Raw genomic sequence first — 21,758 nt, forward strand, 5'->3', positions numbered from 1 at the left:
GGGTCAAGAGTCCCACTGGTTGGGACTTTTCGATCTGGGTTACATATCGATGAATTCTGATGCTTGATTGCCCATCAGATTTGGACTCAGTATTTATGAGAGGTTTAATTAGTGATTTGATCACTAATTAACTCAATTTGATTGAGTAATTATTTTTAGATCAAGTCCAATTGAATTGAATTTAGTTGGGTTTGACCCGATTAGGTTAAGAGTTGACCTAATCGTCGAGATGGTTTGGTCCCTGATTTGATCAGGGATTGGACTTAGTCAATTCTTGATTTGATTAAGATTTTATTAAGCCTAATTAAGCCTAATTAAGTTGGATTTAAATTAGTCTAATTGGACCTAGCTTTTTTGGTTCAATTAGGTTGGTTTAAATAATTAAACCACTTTGACCCAATCTCCATGCGCCACCTCACTTCCATTGCACCCATTTGAATTCATGAGAAGGAACTTTAATGTGCCAAATGAATGGATAAGAATGATTGGTTGGCCATTCAAATTCAAAATAAAGTTTGAATTTGAATGGGCAATCAATCTTTGTACCTTATCTCTTTTTTTACACCCTATTTATTACATGAGAAAAAGTTTCTCATGAAATCACTCCATGCATAATTTAAGCCATGCCTCATGCCTTTTGTGGATAAGGGATGAGTTGGTGTCCATTTGAATTCAAAATTTGATTTGAATTCAAATGTGCAATTACTCATCTTTATCCTTTCTTTTGGATAAGACATTTGACGTTATTATAAAAGGAGGAGAAGAGTGGGGCGTGCAAGAAGAGAATTTTTGAAGAAAACTTATGGGGCGTGAGAAGTCTTGTGTGTGAGAAGGAAGTCCATATCCTTCAAGAGAAAAAGAAAGAAAAGAAAGAAAAGTGGATGCAAGGTTTCCGGTGAGTTCCCTAGAGTTTTAGCCTGGGGGTCGGGAAGTGAGAAGGTGAGCTACGAGTGTCGTGAGCCCACAAATTTTAGAGAGATCTTCAACATCCTCTCAAGTACGTCTATTGATGATCCAGAATATCTGAAGAATCGACAGACATCGATCGAAGGAGTTCGATCAGCATCGACCGTCAAAAGGGCTCTACAACGAGCTAGCACTCGTGAGGAGTCGATCAAATCGGGAGCTTCGTGTGGATGATCCGTATATTGGAGCATGATCTCTGCTCCTCCCACGGACCTTGGGTGCAGCAGAACCAGCAACGAATAGATCTGGAGTCGTCTGGACACGATCCAAGGCCCTTGACGAAATCAGTGTCGTTGCTGTCTTCTTCATCAGCCTTTCGTTCCAGATGAAGAACGCCTCTGAAACTACCTCTAAAAAATCCAAGATCTGGTACCCAACCAGATCATACCTGGATCGAGGTCTTTCAATTTGTAGATCTTGAATCGAGGTATTCTAGATAGAGAAAAAGATAGATGGAGACAGACCTCGCAGATCTGTCCTGCCGCAGCCTTTTTGTAGATCTGTTGATGGAGATCTCACCCGCGCCTCAAATGACCTCAGATCAACTCCAGATCTGAGAGGAACTTGTACCAACCTCTTCTCAAGAGATTTCAAGTTTTGGACCTAGATTTTGGGTGCTTGCAAGAGGGGGAGAGCAGATCTGGTAGGCGGCTGCAAGGGGGAAGGGGCTAGCGCCTCCCCTTCTTCTCTTTCCTTTTATGGACTGGCGGCAAGAAACCCTAGGGTTTCTAGCTCCTGGTGCATGGAAGATTGCTGGAGAGAGAGGGAGATGAGAGATAGAGACATGGGAGAGAGAGTCATCTATTTTCTTGTCTTTTTATTTAACCTATACACAGTACATATATATATAAACACCGGGTCAAGTGACCCAAACCCAAAACTCCCTTGACCAACTCTATGGGAGACTAGGTTAACCCAAGCCCATGTACACCCATGAATCGACCTAATCTCACCTATCTTGGGTCCAGACCTGGCCCATAAAGAGTTGGTTCCTTGAGGCCCACATAACCTAGACCTCAAGAACCCGAAAGGCCCACAGCCTTTCAACCTAGGGCCCAACTAGCCCTAGAGTCTCCATGAAGCCCTCATGAATGATGGACCTTAGCCTTAGCCTTGGTCCTCTGGGCCTTGAGCACACCACCTGGATCATAACAATCTCCACTTTGGTGTCCCAAGGCCTCAACCAGCTCCACTCTGTCCTTGCGACTGTAGACCCATTTGCAGCCAATGGGCCTCTTCCCCTGTGGCAACTGCACCAATCGCCATGTCTGGTTCTGGTGGAGAGACTGCATCTCCTCAGACATCGTCTGGACCCACCGCTCTCTGTCCTAGTTCTCAATAGTCTCTTGATACGTATATGGGTCTCCATTCGCTGTCACCAGGGCATATGATAGCATCTCCTCAAAGCCATATCGGTCCAATTGCCTGATGGTCCTCTTGGGCTTGTGTAGGGCAACACCGATATCAGTCCTCAGTCCAGCTCGCTCCTGCTGGACCTCTCCACCTCGATCATCCATCCGAGTCCTCTCCACATGTGGAGACACCTTAGGTAGGTTCTCCATCTGAATGTCATGTCCTCTCATAGTACCTGCAAGAGGCAAAATAAAAGAGGTAAGCTGTCCAGCAGCATCCTGCTGGACCTCCTCCTGCTCCTACTACTCCACCATGCCTGCTCGCCTTCGTAGGACTGACTCCTCATCAAAAGTCACATCCTGACTAATGATGACCTTCTTTTCCAAGGGATCCCACAGCCTGTATCCCTTGACTCCTCGCGGATAGCCTAGAAACACCATCTTGCGTGATCTGGCGTCTAGCTTGCTCCGCTCACCAGCTCCAATGTGCACATAGGCCGTGCACCCAAATACCCGTAGATGGCCAAGCTCAACTGTCCTCCCAGACCACACCTCCTCTGGAAGCCTGCCATCCAACCTGATGTGAGGTGATCGATTGATCAAGTAACCCGCTGCGTCAACTGTGTCAACCCAGAACTCCTTTGGAAGCCCTGCCTGTAGCCTCATGCATCGTGCCTTTTCCAAAAGTATTCTGTTCATCCTCTCGGCCACCCCATTCTGCTGTGGAGTCTCCCTAACCGAGAAGTGTCTCCTGATCCCACACTCCTTACAGTAGTTCTGGAACTCTCTGCTGGTGTACTCACCGCCATTATTTGACCTCAGACACTTCACGCTCCTCCCCTGCTCCTCCACCTCTGCTCTCCAGATCTTGAACTTGGTGAAGACCTCTGACTTCTCTCTCATGAAGTAAATCCAGAGATTCCTTGAGAAATCATCAATCAGGATCATGAAGTATCTGGCCCCATTCCTAGCTAAAACTGGGGCTGGTCCCCACACATCCGTGTGTACTAACTCCAGAGGAGCTGCACTTTGGGCTATACTGATGGTGAACTGAACTCTTCTCTGCTTTCCCATCTGGAAAGGCTCACAGATCTCCCCTATAGCACCATCCTCCAGATCAGAGATGAGTCCTCTCCTACTCAACTCCCTCTGCCCTCTGTCACCCATGTGGCCTAGGCGGTAGTGCCACATCCTGTAAGCCCCCTCCTGGTCCTGTGCTGCAGCTGCTGCATCAGACTCTTCGGTCACCACAGATCCCTCCATACGATAGAGGTTATTGTCCAACCTCTTGCCTCTCATCACCACCATAGCTCCATTGGAGATGTTCAGTACTCTGCTTCTAGCCCTACTACTGAAGCTGTATCCACTGCACTCCAAGTAGCCAAGTGACACTAGATTCTTTTTCAGCTCTGGGATGTGTTTTACATTTGTCAATATCCTCACAATCCCATCAAACATCCTCACCCTGACTGTCCCTATCCCAGCCACCTCGCAAGGATGATTGTCGCCTAGAGTCACTGATCCCTCATCTGTCTTGGTGTATGTAGCAAACCAAGACCTGTGTGGTGTGTAGTGATGTGAGCACGCAGAGTCTAGTGTCCACTCCTCTGTGTACATTCTGTGACCATCTGATACCACAAGTAGATCATCCTCCACCTGCTGCCCAGCAACTGCACTCACTGATTCTGAGCCACTTCTTTCTCCCTTCTTGCTCTTCCATAGTGGACATTCTCGCTTGAAGTGCCCGAACTCGTTGCACTTGAAGCATTTCACCTCTTTCTTTCCCTTCCTGGACTTGGACCGCCCCCTGGACTTGCTTCTGCCTCTGCCTCTACCTGTCCTCTCCCCTACTGCCAAACCCTCCTGGGGAGCCCGATCTCTGGTCAACTTTTCCCTCTGCTCATTCAACCTCAGCACCGAGACCATGTCCTCATACTCCAGAGTCTCCTTGCCGTAGAGCAGTGTAGTCACCAAAGAATCATATGATCCAGACAGCGAACATAGAAGCAATCGAGACTTGTCCTCCTCATCCAGCTTCATCCCGATATTCACCAACTCCATGCACAACTGGTCAAACCTCTGAATGTGGCCAATCACATCAGATCCCTCCTGCATCCGAAGACTGTACAACCTCTTCTTCAATATCAGCTTGTTGCACATATTCTTCCCCATATACATGGTGTGCAACTTCGACCAAAGGCCCTTCGAGATCTTTTCTTCTAGTACCGAATACAATGCCACATCCGCCAAACATTCTCTGATCACCGAGCATGCTTTCTTCTTCAATGATGCCCACTGTCTATCTGTCATTCCCTCAGGCTTCTCATCTAAAACCTGATCCAGATCTGCTTGCACCAGAAGATCCTCCACCCAGATTTTCCACATAAAAAAATTTTTCTTGCCATCAAACTTCTCAAACTCAACCTTCATATTACTGCCCATGACTGGATCCAAGCCAAACAAGCAATATAAAATCAAGAAGTGTAGAATATACCTTGATGGTACCTTGCTAAAAATTTTCAGCACTTGGGATCTTCAACTTCTCGCACTTGGAACCGCTTCCTCACCACCGTAGCTCTGATACCAACTATTGGAGCATGATCTCTGCTCCTCTCATAGACCTTGGGTGCAGAAAAACCAGCAATGAATAGATCTGGAGTCGTCTGGACACGATCCAAGGCCCTTGATGAAATCAGCCTGGTTGCTGTCTTCTTCGTCAGCCTTTCGTTCTAGATGAAGAATGCTTCTGAAACTACCTCTAAAAAATTCAAGATCTGGTACCCAATCAGATCAGACCTATACCAAGGTCTTTCAATTTATAGATCTCAAATTGGGGTATTCTAGATGGGGAAGAAGATAGATGGAGACAGACCTCGCAGATCTGTCCTGCTGCAGCCTTTTTGTAGATTTGTTGATGGAGATCTCACCCGTGCCTCAAACAACTTCAGATCAACTCCAAATTTGAGAGGGACTTGTACCAACCTCTTCTCAAGAGATTCCAAGTCCTGGACCTGATGTTTGGGCACTTGCAAGAGGGAGAGAGCAAATCTGGTAGGCGGCTGCAAGGGGGAAGGGGCTAGCACCTCCCCTTCTTCTCTTTCCTTTTATGGACTGGTGGCAAGAAACCCTAGGGTTTCTTGCTCCTGGTGCATGGAAGATTGCTGGAGAGAGAGGGAGAAGAGAGAGAGAGACTTGGGAGAGAGAGTCATCTATTTTTTTGGCTTTTTATTTAACCTATACACAGTACATGTATATATAAACACTGGGTCAAGTGACCCAAACCCAAAACTCCCTTGACCAACTCTATGGGAGATTAGGTTAACCCAAGCCCATGTACACCTATGACTCGACCTAATCTCACCTATCCTGGGCCCAGACTTGATCCATAAAGAGTTGGTCCCTTGAGGCCCACATAACCTAGACCTCAAGAACCCGAAAGGCCTACAGCCTTTCAACCTAGGGCCCAACTAGCCCTAGAGTCTCCATGAAGCCCTCATGAATGATGGACCTTGGCCTTAGCCTTGGTCCTCTGGACCTTGAGCACACCACCTGGATCATAACACCGTAGAGGCCAAACACACTGTGTGGCTGCGTTATGATGATCAGACTCTCCCGACAGTGATCAGATTGCGGCGATCTATTACCCGCACAAAGGTATTGTGTTCTGAACACATTACAATAAAGTGTTTACTGTTCGAATTTAAATTTCAAATTTAAATGCATGCATGTTATATATCATATTTAGATCCTAGTGTAGGATAAATTTATATTAATTAATTAGATTAATTAATATTTTTCTACTGTAAAATCGTAATTTTGAAAAAGTTTTAAAATTATCATTTTACCTTCGCACTGATTTTCCCCACACACCGGCATCGAAAAATCAAAGAAAGAGGGCAGAAATAGAGGACTTTTTCTCCAACAAAATCAAACGAACCTGATCACCGATGATCATGCACACAGGCAAGGGAAGGAAGGGGGAGAAAAGAGGAAGAGAAGCCGAGGCTTACCTTGAGCTTCGGTGGCCTCTCCGACGAGAAATCGAGGCAAGCACAGTGACGACTTTCGCGAGCGATTTTTGACAATCCTCACCATTTTAGCTCTTAGTTTCTTTGGCGAGGGGAGAGAAAAGAGTCTCTCCTTTAAATAGGGTCGGAGGGGAGGAGTTTGACTCCTCCCCGGGATGTTTTTCGACTCTGATTGGGAGCCAGTCGGGAGGAAGAAGAAGACTCTCGAGAGTCTTCTTCATTTTTTTTATGGGCCTTTGGGCTGGGTTTAAGGCCCAAATGGGTCGGGTATTACACCAAGTCTAGTGAGACTCTTCTCTATAGTCCCCATCCAGCGGGACTCTTCAGCAGAGTCCCCATCCAGCGAGACTCTTCACCAGAGTTTTTATTGACTGGAACTCTTCAAATTAGTCATGTGATCAGAGAGAAACTTCTAATGTGTGTGATCTCATAGGTTCGAACCTAAGCCGGTAGTACAGAAATTGATTTCTGTACCAATCAGAGTAACCATCTAGCAATGGTACCCAACATTCGGATAGGCCAAATGTATGCAAAGCAATACTTAAGAACCTATTTGAATATAGTTACCGTATAATTCATCCCTTTGACCCAGATGCTCAAGGTGACCCAGGATTTAACTGTCAACCCTGATATAGTCATCCATATTGTATTTTAATTTTCAAAATTCATCACATAGATTATCTCGACCAAGGTTTTACTGAATTAAAACACACTGATACATTAACTCCTATTTATTCGAAGGGTCAATTCTATCTTTCTCACACACTGACTTCACAAATACTTGACAATGCCCAGAAATCTTTCATCGCTGAATTAGAAATTTAGGTAGTCTGGCACCAAAGCATAGTGAGTTGCTTGTAAGTCACCGTTGTGATCTCAGGTCGGAGGGATACTTATACTTATATCCCTTCGGAGTGACTCTTGATAGCAGAGTGCTTCGGAGTTGATCATGTTCAGTGAAATGTAATCCTATATTTCACTTGCATGCCATACCAGCATCTCCAATTTTTTTGGTTAAGAGGATAACTAACCCATATAGCACACAATGACCTACATTTGATATGTCTATCATCCTAGTAATAGCATATCATTTGGTCACGAACTCATTTAAATACTAAATGATATATCCTCTTATATTGAATCAAATAGTCCTAAGGACTTCATCACATAACAGGAGTTCAAAATGAAATGTACACAGTGATAAAAAAATTAAATAATATTTATTAATTCAATAATTCATATACAATTACAATGATAAGCACAACCATTAATAGGCTGACGATTGACTTTGGGACATTGTTGGGTATGAAATACCCACAGCCGAAGCCCTCAGCGGAACTGACTACAGCACAGCTCCGCCCGGACTCCTACGGGAGCCGGGCTCCACCGCCGACATTGGCTACTGCACAGCTCCGCCCAGACTCCTACGGGAGCCGGGCTCCGCCGCCGACATCGGCTACAGCGTAGCTCCGCCCGGACTCCTACGGGAGCCGGGCTCCGCAGCCGACATCGGCTACAGCGCAGTTCCGCCCGGACTCCTACGGGAGCCAGGCTCCGCCGCCGACACCAGCTACAGCACGGCTCCGCCCGGACTCTTACGGGAGCCGGGCTCCGTCCTCAGCGTCGGTCGCTGGTAAGTCTCGTCCGGACTCCTACGGGAGCCGGACTTCGTCTTTGACCTTGATTGCAGGGAGACTTCGCCCGTACTCCATGGGAGCCGGGCTTCATCCTCGACGCCAACCACTGCAGCCGCAAGCAGACTCCGCCCGGACCCCTACGGGAGCCGGGCTCCGTCCTCAAAAACAACTGCTGGTAAACTCCGCCCAGACTCCTACAGGGGCTGGGTTCCGCTCCCAGTATCCACTACAGGTAAGCTCCGTCCGGTCTCCTACGGGAGCCAGACTCCACTCATGACCCCAACCAAAAGGAGGACCCCTCCCGGACTTCTACAAAGGCCGGACTCCGACCGCTGCCGAGCCTCGATCAACAGATCCACGCCCCCTGACAGATCACAATAACTACCATGATTCTATTCCGCTTCCTGTAGCGGATTCCGTGCGGCTCCATCACCCCCTGCGACGGACCCATTATTCTCTGACAGGCTGTGTCAACGGCCATGATTCTGCTCCACTCCCTGCGGCAGGTGCTGCACGGCTCCACTACTCACTGACAACTAGCGGCAACGGACGCCGCTCCACTACCTGCGACAGGCCCTACGTGGCAGGCTATGACAATGGCCACGGGTCTACTCCACTACCCTTCGCAATAAATTCCCCTGACCATGGGTGGCCCACGATCAGACGATTACAGACGTCGCCATCAAACCGTTACCTCCTCCGCCTATAAAAGGGGGACCCAGATACGTTATTCTCTAAGCTCATTTTCTTATCTCAAAACTCTGCTAAATTCTCCGTTCGAGCACTCCATTCTTGTTGAGGCAGAGAACTGACTTGAGCGTCGGAGGGTCTTACCGGAGCAACCCCACCTCCGATTTAGACTTCCTTTGCAGGTCCCGACGGTGACCGCGGCTTCCTCGACTCCAGCTTCTCTGGCGCAAGCAGATTTTTGCACCAACAGGATTGGCGCTAGAGGAAGGGGTTTGAACCTTTGCAGTACCCTTGTTCTTAAAGGAGCGCTCAACGGATCCACTTCCGACCATTTTTTCCGACGCCCAATCCTCCTTCCCTCATCTGATGCCCTGTCATGAGGTCTCTGCACAACAACCTCCGGCTATGGTCGCCGATAAAGGATGGCCGGATGATCGGTCTCTACCGGATTCCGTCAACGTCATCTCAGGGGAATCCCGACGGGGGGCAATCAGCACACCAGCTGTATCCCCCAAGCGACAAAAGATTGAAGAACCCATAGCCTTCACTGAAGAAGACGCCCAGGGAGTCCAATTCCCTCATAACGATGCGGTCATAGTTTCCTTGAACATAGCGAATTACGACGTCCGTCGTATTCTCGTCGACAATGGAAGTTCGGCCGACATCTTGTTCTACAACGCCTTTTCAAGAATGGCCACTCTTGGCGGTCATCTGAGATCAATTTGCTCCCCTTTGATAGGATTTATCGGTGACTCCATTCCGACGGAAGGGATGATAGCTCTGACTGTGACCGCAGGTCAGCATCCAAAGCAGTCCAGAGCTCTGGTAAATTTTCTGGTGGTAAAGGCGCCATCTGCCTACAATGCAATTCTTGGCCGACCCGGCCTCAACGCCCTCAGAGCTGTTGTTTCAACCTACCATTTGAAATTGAAGTTCCCCACTAGCCAGGGGATCGGAGAGGTCCGGGGAGACCAAGCCCTGGCCAGATATTGCTACAACATCGCCTTGCAGAGAAGCGATCAAGCGGACCTCTGTCCGGTCGATGGATTGGATGCACGCGATGACCTCACTGAAGAGAGGGGCGGTCCAATCGAAGACCTAATACCAATTCCTTTGAATGATGGGAATGCGGAGCATGTGGTGTTAATTGGCTCCAACCTGGAGGAGGAGGTGCGGACGCATCTTGTGGATTTCCTCCGAAGGAATGCGGACATTTTCGCATGGGTCCCGGTGGATATGCCGGGGATCGACACAGAAGTCATGGAACATCATCTGGCGGTCGACCCGAAACATCGGCCGACAAAAAAAAAATCTGGAGTCATGCCCCGGAGAGGCAGAAGGCGATAGCCGAGGAAGTGGATAAGCTTCTCAAGGCCGGATTTATTAAAGAGGTCAATTATCCTGAGTGGATCTCCAATGTTGTTCTGGTCAAGAAAGCAAACGGCAAGTGGAGGATGTGTAACGACTTCAAAAAGCTGAATAAAGCTTGTCCAAAGGACAGCTACCCCCTTCCCAGGATCGACCAACTGGTGGATGCTACCTCAGGCCATGAGCTCCTCACTTTTATGGACGCGTTCTCCGGCTATAACCAGATTAGGATGGCATCGGAAGATGAAGAAAAGACAACTTTCATCACTAATCGCGGCCTTTACTGCTACAGGGTCATGCCATTCGGCCTCAAGAACGCAGGCACAACCTATCAGCGACTGGTGAACAAAATCTTCAAAGAGCAGATCGGCCGAAACATGGAGGTTTACGTGGACGATATACTTGTAAAAAGCAGATCTTCCAGAAGTCATGTCGCCGACCTCGAGGAAACCTTTGGTGCTCTTCGAAAGTATAGAATGAAGCTGAACCCGACCAAATGTGCTTTTGGGGTAACCTCAGGAAAGTTCCTGGGCTTCATGGTATCGGGGTGCGGGATTGAGGCCAATCCAGAGAAAATTCACGCCATCCAAGAGATGACCGCCCCAAGGTCGATCAAGGAGGTTCAGTGCCTCACGGGAAGGATTGCAGCTCTTAATCGCTTTGTCGCGAGGTCGGCCGAACGATATTTGCCCTTCTTCCAAACCCTCAAGCAGCCGAAGAACTTCTGTTGGACCTCTGAATGCCAACAGGCATTTGAAGAATTAAAAGGCTACCTTAGCTCACCCCCACTGCTGGCGAAGCCCGAACCTGGGGAGGAACTATTTTTGTACCTGGCAGTTTCTCCCACAGCCCTCACAGCTGTCCTTGTCAAAGAAGAAATGAAAGTCCAGCGACCGGTCTACTACATTAGCCGCGCATTGAGGGACGCCGAGACCAGGTATACTAAATTAGAAAAACTGACCTACGCCTTGTTAATTGCAGCTCGGAGACTCCGACCTTACTTTCAAGGGCACACGGTGACGCTACTCACCGATCAACCGATCAAGGCGGTTTTGCACCGAGCTGATACCTCTGGAAGAATGGCAAAATGGGCAATCGAGCTCACAGAATTCGACATCAACTACAAACCTAGACCAGCAATAAAGGCCCAAATATTGGCAGATTTCATAGTAGAATGCACCATCCCAGAGGAGGCCGAACCTGAGCAAAGCAAAGTTGACGACCTGAAGACTCAACCGAACTCCCCCAACGAAGAAGCCAGTTCCTCTGATTGCTTTTGGACCCTCTATGTGGACGGATCTTCCAACATGGCAGGCGCGGGTGCAGGCCTGATCTTGGTCAGCCCAGAGGGAGTCGTCGCAGAGTACGCTCTGCATTTTGAGTTCCCCGCAACAAACAATGGAGCGGAATATGAAGCTCTGATTGCAGGATTAAGGATCGCCAAAGAGCTTGGAATAGGTCAATTCCGGGCACACAGCGATTCCCAACTTGTGGTGGGACAAGTCAGCGGGAGCTATGAAGCGCGGGAGGACAGTATGGCCAAATATCTTGAGAAAGTAAAGGAGTTTACCCCCGCCTTTAGCAGTTTCGACATCAGGCAGATCCCAAGGTCAGAAAATACCAGAGCCGATCTTCTCTCCAAGCTGGCGACATCAGCTCCGGCCGAATTACCCAAAGGCGTCCTCTTTGAAGTTCTAAAATATCCGAGTACAGAAGAACCGCGGCCCGTAATGGAAATCGACCACGAGCCTAGCTGGATCGACCCACTGATAACCTATCTTAGAGATGGAGTTCTCCCCCAGGACACGAAAGAGGCCCGGAAGCTCCGAAATCAAGCCTCCCGGTACATCCTTTATGAGGGTAAATTGTACAAAAGATCGTACTCCTTGCCCCTCTTAAGGTGTCTCCGGCCCTCAGAAGCTGACTACGCTTTATGGGAAGTGCACGAGGGAGCTTGCGAAAACCATCTGGGAGCCAGATCTTTATCCCACAAGTTACTCTGCCAAGGATACTACTGGCCAACAATGCATCATGATTCGATCGAATATGTCAAAAAGTGTGATCGATGCCAGAGATATGCCAACATCCAGAGACAGCCCGCTACCGAGCTCACACCCTTGAGTGCCCCATGGCCTTTTGCACAATGGGGGATGGATATTCTTGGCCCCTTTCCCATGGCATCTGGGCAAAGGAAGTTCCTCCTTGTAGCGATCGACTACTTCACCAAATGGGTCGAGGTCGAGCCACTAGCAAAAATCACAAAAGCAAAAGTACAGGATTTCGTTTGGAAGTCAATTGTGTGCAGGTTCGGTCTACCTAGAACCCTAATCACTGATAACAGACGACAATTTACGGGAGCAAGATTCGTCGAATTCTGTGAAGATCTAAACATCTCCCACAACTTCACATCAGTAGCCCACCCTCAGGCGAACGGCGAAGCTGAGGTAACTAACAGAACCCTTTTGCAGGGAATTAAGACAAGGCTTGAAAGAGCGAAAGGAACTTGGGCGGACGAGCTTTATCACGTGCTATGGGTGTATCGAACTACCCAGAGGTTACCTACAGGGGAGACTCCCTTTGCTTTAGCCTTTGGTACGGAAGCCGTCATCCCGATCGAGCTTAAACTCCCATCGGCACGAGTCGTGGCATTCGACGAACCCCAAAATGCACAAACTCTCAGAGCCAACCTCGACCTGCTGGAAGAAAGATGGGAGATTGCTCAGGTTCGAATGGCAGCCTACAGACAGAAAGTTGCCCGATATTACAACGCCCGAGTCAAGAACAAAGCCTTTAAGGCAGGAGATTTGGTGCTTCGACGAGCTGCTGTCTCGCAACCTCAGGACCGGGGGAAGCTCGCCCCGAACTGGGAGGGACCCTATGAGGTCAAAGAAGTAGTTCGGTCCGGAACTTACTATCTCAAGGAGCTCGGAGGAGCCAACCTCCCGCGACCATGGAGCTCAGAAAACTTACGGATGTACTACCAGTGACTTCGCTTTAGTCAAAAATCGCATACCCATGTGTCTTTAGACAATTCAAGCAAACTGTGTCAAAAACAAAAAGGCAATCTCATAAAGTCGAAGGCCCGGTTCTTTTAGACCAGATGGGGGGAGAGGCCTTGCAACGCCCATATGTGCCCCCACAGCCCTGTTAGGGACAGGAGGAGAACCTCGCCCTAACTTGAGCAAAGTCGAAGGCCCAGTTCTTTTAGACCGGATGGGGGGAGAGGCCTTGCAACGCCCATATGTGCCTCCACAGCCCTGTTAGGGACAGGAGGAGAACCTCGCCCTAACTTGAGCAAAGTCGAAGGCCCGGTTCTTTTAGACCGGATGGGGGGAGAGGCCTTGCAACGCCTATATGTGCCCCCACAGCCCTGTTAGGGATAGGAGGAGAACCTCGCCCTAACTTGAGCAAAGTCGAAGGCCCGGTTCTTTTAGACCGGATGGGGGGAGAGGCCTTGCAACGCCCATATGTGCCCCCACAGCCCTGTTAGGGACAGGAGGAGAACCTCGCCCTAACTTGAGCAAAGTCGAAGGCCCGGTTCTTTTAGACCGGATGGGGGGAGAGGCCTTACAATGCCTTAATGTGCCCCCACACCCATGTCGGGAACAAGAGGAAAACCTCATCCTGACACGGGCAAAGTCGAAGACCCGGTTCTTTTAGACCGGATGGGGGAGAGGCCTCACAGTGCCCTAACGCACCCCCACAAACCAGGCTGATAACGAGAGGAGAACCTCACGCCAGCTCGAGTAAAATGGAAGGTCCGGACTCCTACGGGAGCCGGGTTCCAAAAAAAAAAAAAAAAAAAAAAAGAGAAAGAGACTTCACCCGGACTCCTACGGGAGCCGGGTTCCGTCCACGATGCCAAAGAAGACTTCACCTGGACTCCTACAGGAGCCGGGCTCCACTGACAACGGCAACTGCCGGTAAGCCTTGTCTGAACTTCTACGGAAATCAGACTTTGCCTATAACTTTAATTACGGGAAAACTTTACCCTAACTCCTACGAGAGCCGGGCTACTCCAACTTCAAGAGGGATTCTCCGTTCGGGCCCCCACGGGGGCCGAACTTGGCCTCGACTTCAGCGGAGAAAAACTCCAAGGAAAACCTCGGGACGACGTGAAAAAGAAAAGAAGAAAAGAAGGAAGAAAGAGGAAAGGAAAATGAAGAAGTTCAACAGACAACTATTTAATGCGAGATACAGACGAGGTAACAAAATCTCTTTTTCATTTAACAAGAATATACGTTACAGGACCCGGTGGGTCAGGAAAAAAAGAAAAAGAAGATACACGTCATCGCAAGCCTCGATTCGGGAAGGATGAACCGGAGGCCGCTCCGAGCTGCAAACTCCTCTTCCTGTCTCTGTCCTTCTCAGTCGCGTTTTCCAGTACGTGTAACAGCTCTCGCCCCATCTCGCCTCATTCTGTCTCCTAAGTCCCGACCCTAGCGAGAAAAGGGTGGGATGGATCTCCGGGGGCGATAAGGGCAACGGCAGCAGTAGTGAAGACCTGTTTCAAGAAGAACCGGAGTCACCCTGGAAGCGGTAGCGACGCCAGAGATATGCCTCATCTCCGAATGCCCCACGACAGCCGCCACCCAAGATGCTCCGGCAAGGTCGGCATGCGCTACTTCCACCGCCCCCGCAACAAGTTCTACTGCCCCACCATCGACGCCGACCGCCTCTGGTCCCTCGGTCCCGACGGTGTCAAGGATCCCGTCATGGCTTATGACGACAGCTCTGTCCTCTTGACCGGTATCGCCCCGCCTTGCTACTCCGAAATTCGCGGGCAGAATAACTTCACCGACAGCCTCCGTTATTAAACCCCTGTTGTTGAAGGAATTCTTCCTTGAGCCCCCTTTAAAACGACGGAGATTCTCCCCGGCCGCCGTTCTCCTCCTCACCTTCCTGCAAGCCCTAGAAATCCCCTCAAGAATAGATTTCTCCGAGGTAGAGGACATGGTGTAAAAACCCTCAGAGAAGAATTGGAGGGCTAAAGAAGGCGAGGACTGGTGCAAGGGAAGCAAGGCTCCCAGACGAAAGAAAGATGCCAGGATGAAGCCACGAAAGGACTAGGGGGTTTAAATAGCCGACGGATCCCAGCACAGTTATGGCGGTGGGTATTCCTGGGCCAACTGGTGCGTGCCACGTGTCACGCTTATCCCCTTCATCGCTATCGAGGGTTGACCGTTCGTAAATTCCCGTGGCACGGTGCTTGGGATCGCGCTCCGATGGGGGTTTCGAAAAGACTCTTCAAGTCACATTCGCCAAAGAGCGGGCTCTGACGTACGCACATTAAATGCCAAAATATCTAAGGGCGGCAGTGCACAGGATTTGGAGGGACGATTTCAGCTGTGCCCATTTCTCTCTCTGTACTTCCTTCGTTTGAAATTCAAACTCGAAAGTAGGGAGACTGGTGTTGGGTATGAAATGCCCACAGCCGAAGCCCTCAGCGGAACTGACTACAGCACAGCTCCGCCCGGACTCCTACGGGAGCCGGGCTCCGCCGCCGACATCGGCTACTGCACAGCTCCGCCCGGACTCCTACGGGAGCCGGGCTCCGCCGCCGACATCGGCTACAGCGCAGCTCCGCCCAGACTCCTATGGGAGTCGGGCTCCGCCGCCGACATCGGCTACAGCACAGTTCCGCCCGGACTCCTACGGGAGCCGGGCTCTGATGCCGACACCAGCTACAGCACGGCTCCGCCCAGACTCTTACGGGAGCCGGGCTCCATCCTCTGCGTCGGTCGCTGGTAAGTCTCGTCCGAACTCCTACGGGAGCCAGACTTCGTCTTTGACCTTGATTGCAGGGAGACTTCACCCGTACTCAATGGGAGCTGGGCTTCATCCTCAACGCCAACCACTGCAGCCGCAAGCAGACTCCGCCCGGACCCCTACAGGAGCCGGGCTCCGTCCTCAACAACAACTGCTGGTAGACCCCGCCCGGACTCCTACAGGGGCCGGGTTCCGCTCCCAGTATCCACTACAGGTAAGCTCCGTCCGGACTCCTACGGGAGCCGGACTCCACTCACGACCCCAACCAAAAGGAGGACCCCTCCCGGACTTCTACAGAGGTCGGACTCCGACCGCTGCCGAGCCTCGATCAACAGATCCGCACCCCCTGACAGATCACAATAACAACCATGATTCTGTTCCGCTTCCTGTAGTGGATTCCGCACGGCTCCATCACCCCCTGCGACGGACCCATTATTCTCTGACAGGCTGTGTCAACGGCCACGATTCTGCTCCGCTCCCTGCGGCAGGTGCTGCACGGCTTCACTACTCGCTGACAACTAGCGGCAACAGACGCCGCTCCACTACCTGCGACAGGCCCTACGTGGCAGGCTATGACAATGGCCACGGGTCTACTCCACTACCCTTCGCAATAAATTTTCCTGACCATGGGCGGCCCACGATCAGACGGTTACAGACGTCGCCATCAAACCGTTACCTCCTCCGCCTATAAAAGGGGGACCCAGATACGTTATTCTCTAAGCTCATTTTCTTATCTCAAAACTCTGCTAAATTCTTCGTTCGAGCACTCCATTCTTGTTGAGGCAGAGAACTGACTTGAGCGTCGAAGGGTCTTGCCGGAGCAACCCCACCTCCGATTTAGACTTCCTTTGCAGGTCCCGACGGCGACCGCGGCTTCCTCGACTCCAGCTTCTCCGACGCAAGCAGATTTTTGCACCAACAGACATAATTCTCAATAAAAAGTTCTTTCCAGAACTTGAGGTTATGACATCGGATGCCATACTACTATACTGCGATAACAATGGAGTCATAGCACTTGCTAAGGAGTCGAGGTCATATCAAAAGTCTAAGCACATTGAGTGACATTTCCATATCATACGTGACTACCTCGAAAAGAAACATGTCGAGGTGTAAAGAGTAGACTCCATGAACAACGTGGTAGACCCGCTGACTAAATAGTTGACCATTCGAAAATGAAAGTCCACTTTGAGAAGATGGGACTTAGATTTATGGCCAATTGGCTTTAGCCTAGGTGAGAGATTGTTAGATGTATGTCCTAAAAGCCAATATGATTGACACATTGTAATAATTCTATGGCATAATTTTATACTTAATATATTGATATGATCAATAAAGGATAATTTTTTTTTCATTCAAGTGTGATGTATCCTTAAATCATCTATGAAACTAATTTTGAAACATATTCTCAAAGTGTTGAGAATTAGAGACATGTATTTAATTCTAAAATACTCTCGATCATAGGATCATCATGAAAATGGTGATAGATCCAGATAGACTGGGGCACAAATCACTTTATTTGGGATAGATGAGTCTCTGATCTACTATGCAGAGATACAGGATGACGAGTGCGGATGGTTGTTAGAGAATAATTAGTATGAGTATGATCATATGAGAGATCACTTGAATTTTTATTCAATCATCAGTGATTGTCTCAATACTGTAGTTGTATGACTGATCCTTTGACATGAGATGGTACTGTTGCTCATAGTGAGACTACTGAAGTTTGATTGACACATAAACATGGATCTTAATGAGCCCTTGTAGTGGATGTTAGCGACAGTTGGTCCACTGTAGGAGTGGGGTGCGCATCAAGACAGGATCTATCGACCTTAATAGAGAGGAGTAGTTCTGTAAAATTTGAAAGGCTAGGTCCAAAAATTTATGGCCATAGTAGTGTGATTGATGAAAAAGAATTTTCATAAAAGTCACAACTGGACTTGAGCTAATCGAATCTATCATATGACTAATGTTGAGGTTTGACGTTTTATCCATGACCTGCCATCTAGTTGGGACTCATGATAGAGGGACTGAATCATATGTTAACTATACCTAGAGGTTCATTTCAGTTCTACTGGGTTGCCACTACATACTGCTAGGTGTCACTGATGGATTGTGAGAGCTCACTAGGATCGTTCTGGATCGATAATTCTTGCTGAGTTACAGTGAAATTATTTTGACCCATTAAAAAGAGTTTTAATGATACAATAATAGAGATCATTGTATATCTTACTACCAGATAGAATTGAACCTATAGAGTCACACAATAAAGGGATTAGGCTTAGAATAAGTAATTGAGCTTATGAAGTATCAATTGAGTTTAGAGAAATCCATTGGGTTCATGATAAGCTTGCTAGCACATGGTTGGACCTAATTTTTCTTTTCGTTGGGATTACTTATTTGATAAGATAATTCTAACATAATTATCTGCTAATAACCTATATAAATAAAATTTATGAGACTCCAATTGTTAGATGTCTAATATTATGGATCATATTAATTAATGGTGCAAGTCCCTAATTAATTTTTTTGATAGTTATTTTTGGGTGCCACCTTGATTTGATCAAGTTGGGCATATCCATTAATTAGAGGGTATTTAGTTCTCTTATGGGGCATCTCTTGGGTGTATTTTGAAATATCTAATTATGGACGTAAGGGCTCCAATTGTTGGCACCTAAAGAGTCTCCTAAAGTAAGTTGGATAACTTAAGTTAATAGGAAACCCAATGCAAGTAGGATTTGTATTATGTGATTGAATAGGAGTCAATCCTTGTGCCTATTTAAAATAACCTCCTCTAAGGTCTTTAGAGCATCTAAACTAGCAGTACCTCATACCTAAAGGCTCTCCCCATGCCCTCTCTTCCTCTCCCTTTCTCTTCTCTTGGGCATTCTACACGCTCATCCCTTGAGACACGAGTCCCAAGGAGTTCCACACCCAACACCCACGCCCAAGGTGTTGGGCATCCCATAATTTATTGGTTGCTGGTGTTTGTAGCAGCACAAAGCAAGAAAAAACTTTAGAGAAGAGGAGAAGAAGAAAGATCAAGCATTGATCGTGATCCAGGCTTCGTTCAGATTTAGTAGGATAAATTTTGGAGAATCAAAATTCAGATTAAAGAGGATTATTTCAAGTTGATCCTGAGTAGATACTCATAGAGGTCAGATATTTATGTGGTTAAGAGAGAAGCTCTTCTCTTGCAGATCCAGATTCGAAGAAAAAGATTGCAAAATAGGTATGTGATTTGATCACAATCTGAATTTCAGCATATATCAATTTCAGCATATGAGATAGATCCATATGATTTTATATTTTTATGTATGCATAATTTAGATTAAAAGTATTTTAATTTTATTCTCTACTATGATATTTAAAAAATAAAATTTTTGAAACACATATACATGCACCAAACTCCAAATTCCAACAGAAAACTTCTGGCTTCTCCATCCAAGTTTTGATGAAATGGTAAGGGCCTACTGGACAGTGGTGCTAAATGATAAAAATACATCAGCAAATTTGGTTTATAAGTAAAGGTACCTTAGATTAAAACTTAGATCATGGAACAGGTCCACCAACGACAATGTTATTCATAGAAAAAATAGTATTAAATAGGAAATTCTAAAACTTGACTCCTTGAAAGAGACTATGATCCTCACGTTTGATCAGATTCAAGCAAGACAGTCTCTCAAACAATAGCTGGAGTTGATATTAAGAAAGAAAAAAATCCTATGGTGACAAAGATCGAGAGTCAACTGGCTAAAATATGGAGACAAAAATATCAAATATTTTCATGCTTATGCCTCTAATAGGAGAAGGAAAAACTTTATTTCAAGCATTAAACACCAAGGGAAGTGTTAGATGTATGTCCTAGAAGTCAATTATTGGCTGACATATTTTTATTCTATGACATAAATTTATACTTAAATTATTAATTTAATCAATAAATGATAAGTTTTTTCTTTTCATTCAAATGTTACATGTCCTTGAATCGTCTTTGGAATTGATGTTACAATACATATTCTCAAATATTGAAAATTAGAGACATGTATGATTGATTCCTAAATTACTCTCGATTATAAGATAGTCATGGAGATGGTGATTTATCCAGATAGACCGACATATGGTTCACTTCCTTCAAAATTGATGAAGCTCTAATCTATGGTGTAGAGATACTGAGTGAAAAGTATGAATAGTTGTTAGAGAACAACTAGTACTGAGCATGACCATATGAGAGATTATATAGATTTCTATTCGATCGTCAGTGATTATCTCGATGCTGTAGTTGTGTAACTGATCCTTTGACCAGTGGTGTCACAGTTGCTCACAGTAAGACTACTATAGTTTGACTACACATAAACATTAACTTGATTATGAGTTTTTGTAATGGATGTTGGCTTCAGTTGGTTGAGCTGTGTAAGTGATGTGTGCATCTAGATGGGATCTATCACCTTGATAGAGATGAGTAGTCCTATGAGATTTGAGAAGCTGAATTCACAAGTCTATGGCCATAGCAGTGTGATTAATGAAAAGGGGTTTCCTTTTGAAATCACTATTAGACTTGAGCTGATCAGATCTATTATATGTTTGATGATGAAATTTGATGATTTATCCATGACCTGCCATTTAGTCAGGACTCACGATAGAAGGACTGTATCATACATTAACTACACCTAAAGATTTTATTTTGATTATGCTGAATTTTCACTACATATTACTAGATGTCACTGATGGATTGTGAGAGCTCAATAGGATCATTTTAGATCAATGATCCTTATTGAGTTAGAGTGAAACTGTTCCGACCCACTGAAAGAGATTTCAGTGATACGTATTATAGAGATTAAGATATTTCTCACTACTAAATAGAATTGAACCTATGGGGTCACACATAAAGGAAAAAAATTTGGATTGGTTATAATTGGACTTATGAAGTATCAATTAATATGAATTTAGAGAAATCCTATTGAGTTCATGTTAACCTTGCGAGCACCTGAGTGAATCTAATTTCTCTTGTGGTTGGTTTACTTATATGATGAGTTTTAACTAATTCTTATACTTGATTTGAATCTAATTGAATTTGATTCAATAAGATCTAATTATTGGATAATTAATTTATGGCTTGGATTAAATTGAGAAAGAGTTTCTTAATTAAGAATTCTTGAAGAGAATTTATGAAACCATGTGGACTGATTTGTGTATTTAATTGGATCCCATATGATGGGATGCCTAGAGTAAGGTGTGGCTTTGTATGTGTTTCGAGTGATGCCTTATTTTATTGGTCAAACAATATTATGGCTAAAAATTCTAATATGATTAGAATGAAGGATTCTAATTTGATTAGGATATCCTTAAGTTATCTATATAAAAGACTCTAACCCTTTAGTTCTCATAAGATCTCTCTCCTCCCTCCTTGTCGCCACCTTCACTGGGCCCATGCCTCCCTCCTCTTCCTCTCTCTAGCCCACGCCCTTGTTAGAAAATCAGGTAGGCAGCATGTGTATATTTCAAAATATTTTGAAACACAACAAAAAATAAAATGGGTTAAACCCTTTAACCCCATGTGCATAAGATCAAATAATCCTACCCAAAGTCCAGAAGAAAACAAACATATAATCTAAAACTTAGAGACAAGTATGAGATCGGATCTTAATACCATGATGTGGGTAGATATTCACTACTATCGATGATCATGGATTTGTAGATGCTCGAGCTGAAGGAACCAGATCTAGGGTTTCAGGGTTAGATCTTGAAACTTTTTCAAGATCATACAGCGGAAGACTAAAATAAATCAAAATTTATTTTCTAAAATCAGAGAATCTCTAGATCTAAGATCCTATTACATGATTATTACATAGCATTAAATCAAAAATTAAAATATATAAATATAGCATGAACTACATGTTGATCATATCAACATGTTTCTATACCACATCTAATATATGTATTAAATAATAGAT

The sequence above is a fragment of the Elaeis guineensis genome, chromosome 12 (assembly GCF_000442705.2).
Source record: "Elaeis guineensis isolate ETL-2024a chromosome 12, EG11, whole genome shotgun sequence".
In the NCBI taxonomy this organism is placed as follows: domain Eukaryota; kingdom Viridiplantae; phylum Streptophyta; class Magnoliopsida; order Arecales; family Arecaceae; genus Elaeis; species Elaeis guineensis.